This window comes from Electrophorus electricus, chromosome 1 (assembly GCF_041902795.1).
Source record: "Electrophorus electricus isolate QZ-2024a chromosome 1, ASM4190279v1, whole genome shotgun sequence".
Classification (NCBI taxonomy): Eukaryota; Metazoa; Chordata; class Actinopteri; order Gymnotiformes; family Gymnotidae; genus Electrophorus; species Electrophorus electricus.
In genome coordinates, this window is record NC_137497.1 from 45,365,995 (window position 1) to 45,373,213 (window position 7,219).

Below are 7,219 nucleotides of genomic sequence, written 5' to 3' on the forward strand. Positions count from 1 at the left end.
GTGTATCTGCTCACAGTAGCATGTGGCCCTCCAGATTAGGACAACAAACGTGACCTTTCTGCAACAGTCTGAAGATGCGTCATGTTCACAGAACACATTCTATTCTTGGTATCTCCTGTATCATGTAACTGTGGCTGATCCATCAGCACGGTGTGTATCTGAGAGAGAAAGAGTGAGACCTCCCTGAACAGCCAAGCACAGAGAGTAGCAGTGTTTTCACCTCATGTATGAAGGGGCCGGTCCATTTTTGACTTTCTAGGCAAGCATCAAGGTTTTAAATGTTATGCGTGCAGCTACTGGAAGCCAATGAAGGGAGCACAGCAGTGCAGTGACATGTGTGAACTTCGGAAGATTGAAGACCAGTCGTGCTGCTGCGTTCTGAACAAGTTGTAGAGCTTTGATGGCTCTTAGAGTAAAACCAGCAAGTAATGAGTTATAGTCTAGTTTTGACATTTACATTTACTCTTATATTTACAGCATTTAGCTTTGAGATCACAAGAGACTACACAAGCACCTGGGTAGCTTCCTGTGAGAGAAAGGGCCAAATCCTTCATATGTTACAAAGGAGGAATCTACAAGACAGGGTTAGATTTGAAACATGAGTTGAGAACAACAACTGGTTGTCCAAAGTTATGCTCAGGCTATAGGCAGCTTCAGATGGTGATACCAAGGAGTTTTCAAAGGAAACTGTGAGGTCATGGTAAGGATTGGGAGTTCCTGAGATGTACAGAAGCTCAGTTTTACTGGGGTTGCGCTTCAAGTGGTGGACTGTCATCCATGACGCAATGTCAGTCAAGCATGCTGAGATACGTCTGGAGACCTGCATGTCAGAGAGTGGAAAAAAAAGAAATAATTGAGTGTCATCAGCATAGCAGTGGTAGGAGAAACCATGAGAAGATATTACATCAACAAGAGAATGAGTATACAAAGAGAAGAGAAGTGGGCCCAATACTGAGCCCTGTGGAACACCAGTGGAGAGTCTGCACGGTTTGGATGTGGATCCTCTCCATGTCACCTGATAGGACCATCCCTCCAAATAGCACTGAAACCATCTCCAAGCAGAGCCAGTCACACCAAGCCTGGAGAAAACAGAGAGGAGAATGTTGTGGTTCACTGTGTCAAAGGCTGCTGAAAGGTCTAGAAGAATCAAAACAGATGACAGTTTGGCAGCTTTAGCAGCATGAAGTTTCTCCATCACTACTATGAGGGCTGTTTCTGTAGAATGTGCCGGTTTGTAGCCAGACTGATTGGGATAATGCAACTGGTTCTGGGTGAGGAACAGAGATGATTGATTGTAAACTGCTCATTCAAGGGCTTTTGAGAGGAAAGAGAGAAGTGATACCAGTCTGTAGTTGGTAATGTTGGCACCATCAAGTGTGGCTTTCTTGAGGATTGGTACCACCCTGACAGTTTTGAATGAAGTTGGCACGTATCCAGAAGATAAGGAGTTGTTGATGATGACAGAGATGAAAGGAAGCAGAGCTCTTGTGATTGTATGGAACAGAGCAGAAGGCATTGGATCCAGTGGACATGCAGTCGGATTGCTGGAAGTCAGGAGTTATATATATTCACATATATATATATATATATATGTCCAGGAACTACACTTACCATATTTACACACACACACACACACACACACACACACACACACACACACACACACACACACACACACACACATATATATATATATAACTACACTTCCCATACATCATTTATGTATAAACAATTACCATTCTGCACTTGCACTCCAGGGTCGAGTCCTTTATGGTTAGGGTTAGGGTTAGAGTTAGGGTTAGGGTTTAGGGTTTAGGGTTTAGGGTTAGGGGTTAGGGTTAGGGGTTAGGGTTAGCATTAGGGGTTAGGGTTAGGGTTAGAGTTAGCTTCTAAACTTAACCCCCCAACCCTGACCGCCTAAACCTAACCCTACCCTTAATCCTAACCTAACCCCCAAACCCTAACCCTAACCCCCAACTCTAAGTGCCTAACTGCAGACAGCTTCTCCCCTCACATGTATCCCACAGAACTCCTGAAGCAGGCAACAGGACCATGTTGCCAAACTTTTGTGCAATTCTTGACCTCAGAGCTGCTCTTTTGAATTCCAAAGTCTAAAAGCCAGAGTGGATTTCTTAACCAAGTAACAGCAATAAAGCCTGCAAGGCAAACAGCATAATTATAACTCATTATTCTCTCAAATAATTAACCATTAGTTACATTATAGTGACACTTGAAAACAACAGTGCTGTATGCACCACACCACCCCCTTCCTTTAGTTCAGGACACAGGGACGCTGCCCTGGGGGAGGGACATCATACACCCACGTGAACTTCATGCGTACTAGATGCTTTGTGCTCGTACAGAGAGAACTGGAACAGTGTTTCTCAGGATAGTTCAACAAAGGAGAGTAGAACTCATGTGCCCAGTGTCACCCCAGTGCGGCCATTACAGAGCAGATGTTACACTGCAACTGTTCCAGTGCACAAATTTCAGGGCAGTAGTTACATTGCTACAGCCCTGCAGTTACAGCCCTGCAGTTACGGTATGCCTGGACCAAAGGCCACTGGATCACTCTTATCCTTATACAAGCAAGTAAGAGTTGATCCTTTCCCAAAACTCTCTGTCTCTTATACACAGACAAATATACACACACACACACATATATATATATATATATATATATATATATATATATATATATATATATATATATATATATATATATATATACACACACAAACAACCACACTCATACAAATAAAACCATCGGACCCCACCAGTAGTTTACTTTTGTACTGTGTGCTCACTGTATCCAGTTTTATATGCACCACAGCTAAATTAGGTATCAGCATTAATGAGGCATTAAGGAATAGCAAGAATACATGGATTAAACAGCTCCTTCTAGCCAACACTTTTACATCAGATGGGGTTAACCCAAATTTAAATTTAAACACTAACCCTAAACCTAACCCAAACCTTAAACCTAAACCTAAACCCAAACCCTAAACCTACACCCTATACCTAAGCCCTAAACCTAAACCTAAACCTACACCTGAACCTGAACCTGAACCCAAACCCTAAACCTACACCCTATACCCAAGCCCTAAACCTAAACCTAAACCTAAACCTGAACCTGAACCCAAACCCTAAACCTAAACCTAAACCTAAACCTAAACCCAAACCCAAACCCTAAACCTAAACCCTATACCCAAACCCTAAACCTAACCATAACCCTAACCTTAAACCTAAACCCGAACCCTAAACCTCACCCTAACCCAAACCCCTAAACCATAAACCTAACCCCAAACCCTAAATCTAAACGTAACCCAAACCCTAAACTTAAACCTTAACCCTAAACCTAAACCTAACCCTGAACCCTAAATCTAAACCTTAAACCTAAACTTAAACTTACACCCTAATCCTAAACCTAACCCAAACCCAAACCCAAACCCTAAACCTATACCTAAACCTTAAATCCAAACCCTAAACCTAACCCTAACCCTAAACCTAAACCCAAACCCAAACCAAAGGCTTAAACCTTAACTCTTAAATCTAGTCAGCTGGGGTAAGATGGGGTTAACCCTAATCTTAACCCTTGTCAGATGGGATAAAATAGGATAAGATAGGATAAATTAGGGTAAGCAGGGGTAAACTGGGGTAAGATGGGGTAAAATGGGAAATGCTGGGGTAAGATGGGGTAAGATGGGGTAAGAAAGATTGGACTGAGATGTGGATTTTGTCTTGGAGAACTTTTAAGTCTCTAAGCAGATTTAAGCAGGTTGTTTTGTTTTTGTTTTTTTGCAGTGTCTCTCTCTATTTACACTATCCATCCATCCTTCAGTTTTTAGAAGATGCCCACTCATTGCTGAGCAGCAGCACATCACAATACTGCCTCCTCCAGATACTGCACTCCTCCATACTACACGCTTGTTCAGGAAAGTTAGGATTCGTCTAACCCTAAAAACCTAATAACCCTAATAAACCTAACCCTAACCCTATGCCCCTAATAACCCTAATCCTATAATCCTAATAACCCTAACCCTAAACTTTCTCTAGTCAGGGTCTGGGTGAAATTATGCAGTTTCCATGCCCTCACTGAGATATCCAAACACTTCTAAACGTCCATACTTTTATGTATTCTAATTCCTTTAGAATGCTTTTTGTTTTTTGTCCAGCCTGACAGGTAAAGCCCAGCTGTAAACTGACATATTTTGTTTATGTAAGCTTGGAATGTCTACAACTCACTGGTTTATCCATTTATTTTTAAGAAAATATGACAGTACAAAACATCAAAGTGTAATTTGTAATTCAAACAAATTTTATGGGGGTTGAATAATAAAACAAAGAAAAACATGTCTTAATAACCTAATGGATTTAATGTGCTTTGTCTAACAGAAACCTGGATCAAGCCAAATGAGTCCATATCTTTAAATGAAGCGTGTCCTTCTGGCTACAGCTATGTGCACCACCCTCATGTAACTGGCTGTGGAGGTGGCACTGCAGTTATTTATACTGACACATTAGGCATGAACCAGAAAGCTGGTAATGATTTTGAGTCCTTTGAAATGATTTTTACTAGCATAAATGATGTAGCCACAGATAAGAAGCCCACCCAGCCTCTTCCACTAATTGGCATCTACAGGCCACCAGGACTCTACCCAGAATTTATTAAAAAAGATTTGCAGATTTCCTCTCTAATCTAGTCACTCTAGTAGAAAGAGTCATTATTGTTGGTGATTTCAATACTTATTCTGAAGACCTTCTATATTAGAATCAATTGGTTTCATCCAATGTATGAGAACCCACACACTCTGGTGGATATACGCTTGATTTAGTACTGAAATTCGGTGTAGACATAGAGAACGTCATCATATTACCCCAGCCTGATGCCATCTCAGACCATTCCCTTATTTCATTGTGACTATGTATGAGCCACAATATAGTAACCTCGCCTCGCTACTACGCCGGACACACAATCCTGTCAGACACTGCACCTAGATTTATTGGGAATCTCCCAGGCTTATCATTTGTGACTAAGACACCCTCAAACCCCACAGAATTTGATCAAATGACTGAATGCTTAGAATCAGTATTCCGCTGCACACGTGATGATGTTACTCCACTTATGAAATAAAATAATTAGGGACAAAAAATTAGTACCTTGGTATAATGATCACAATCACAGTTTAAAACAAAACACTCAAAAGCTTGTAGTCTTCCATTTTGCATGGACAGAGAGCCTTCTCAAGTACAGAAAAGCACTTATTACTCCTCAAACATCTTATCTCTTGACTCTAATAGAAAATAACCAAAATAATCCAGGATTTCTTTTTAGTACAATTGCACATCTAACTAGGAATAAATCTGACACCAATGCTCAGATTACAACATCACACAGTAGTAATGAATTCATAAATTTCTTTAAAGAGAAAATTAAGCACATTAGAGATAACATTAAGAGTATTAACATGACATTAGGCAGCTACTCAGAGATCAGAGCAACCAAGCCAAAAATGACTCTAGAATCCTTTGCAGCTCTCCAAGAGCCAGAACTTACATCTTTGATCTCTCGCTCAAAATCTATTTATTTTTAAGATCCTAAAAACTGTAGCTCAGCAGCTAAACTCATATCTGAATCAGAATCAGATAAATGAAGTCTTTTAGTCAGGATTTAGGCCTAATCCCAGTATGGAAACAGCACTAATTAAAGTAGTTAATGACCTGTTGTTGGCTTCTGACCAGGGTTATGTCTCTTTCTTTATATTGTTTGATCTGAGTGCAGCATTTGACACTATAGATCACAACATTTTACTAGATAAATTCGAGAATGTTGTTGGGATTACGGGAATAGCCCTTTCCTGGTTTAAATTTTACCTATCTGGTCGATACCAGTTTGTTAACCTACATGGAGACTTCTCAGCATACAATGTTAGCTATGGTGTCCCACAAGGATCTGTTCTAAGGCCTTTGGCATTTTCTTTATATTTGCTACCTCTAGTTGACATTATACATAAACACTGTGCTAGTTTTCACTGCTACACTGATTCTCGTCTATGTGTCTCAGCCAAACCGCAGGAGATATTTTATCTTAGTATTATTGACAAACGCATAAAGGACATCAGACACTGGATATTGAGGAACTTTCTCTCACTTAATCCTGACAAAACAGAGGTGCTTCTATTAAGCCCAGAAACAGCAAGGTCCTCACTCTCTAATTACTCAATGAACCTCAATGGTCTCCCAATCACATCTTCCCTTGGAGTTATTATGAATCTCAGTCTCTCGTTCGATGCTCATGTAAATAATATTTCTAGGACTGCCTTTGTCCATCTCAGGAACATTTCAAAGATTAGGAACATGCTGTCCTCACATGATGCAGAAAAGTTGGCCATGCATTTCTCACTTCTAGATTGGACTACTGTAATGTCTTACTATCTGATTGTACCATTAAGTGCCTAAACAAGCTCCAGCCAGTTCAAAATGCAGCAGCCAGAGTTCTTACTAGAACTAGAGGATTTGATCACATCACTCCTATCTTAGCTACATTAAATTGGCTCCCAGTAAAATCTTTCATCGATTATAAAATACTTCGAATGACCTACAAAGCACTAAATGGTCTTGCCACACAGTACCTCAGAGAACTCCTAGTGCATTACGATCCACCACGTCTTCTTAGATCAAAAGGTGCAGCCCTTTACTAGTAACAAGAATAAGAAAATCTACTGCAGGGGGCAGAGCCTTTTCCTATAAAGCACCCACGCTATGAAACCCATCCATACACTATGAAGTCCATCGCTGTAAATGTTTGAGACTCAGACACAGTCTCAATATTTAAGGCTGTACAGTCAGGCATGTTATTAACTACTTCCCATCTTAGGTAAAGGTGTAGATCTCGGGGTCCATGGGCATTGAGAGTTATGGTAAACTGGGATGTTATGATGCTGTCACCTCACCTCTCTTTTGTCACTCAAGTTTGTTGAGAGCAGCAGAATGCTGATGTTCAAGGGTGCTTCATGCCTGTGTTTTCTTCTGGCTCTTTCCTTTTAGCTGTGCTGTCATAGCTAGATCTGCCAGAGACCATCTTTGCACATTACAGTTCCCTTGTACCTGGGCATGCCTAATAATCTAATGTCTCTTTCTGCCACCGGTACAAGGTACAACTACCCCGATAGCATGATGTTACTGAGCCTCAACCCATCTCAGCTGCCATGGCTACTCC

At 40.8% G+C, this 7,219-nt stretch overlaps 1 long non-coding RNA gene across 1 annotated transcript; it reads right to left on the reverse strand.

Moving 5' to 3' along the window:
- Nucleotides 1–424: 424 nt before the first annotated feature.
- LOC145650526 (uncharacterized) lies at nucleotides 425–6,699 on the reverse strand. The gene is made up of 3 exons (XR_014116714.1): nucleotides 6,633–6,699; nucleotides 927–1,079; nucleotides 425–820 (listed from the first exon to the last, which is right to left on the reverse strand). It is a non-coding gene; the product is annotated as an uncharacterized LOC145650526 (long non-coding RNA).
- Nucleotides 6,700–7,219: the final 520 nt, after the last annotated feature.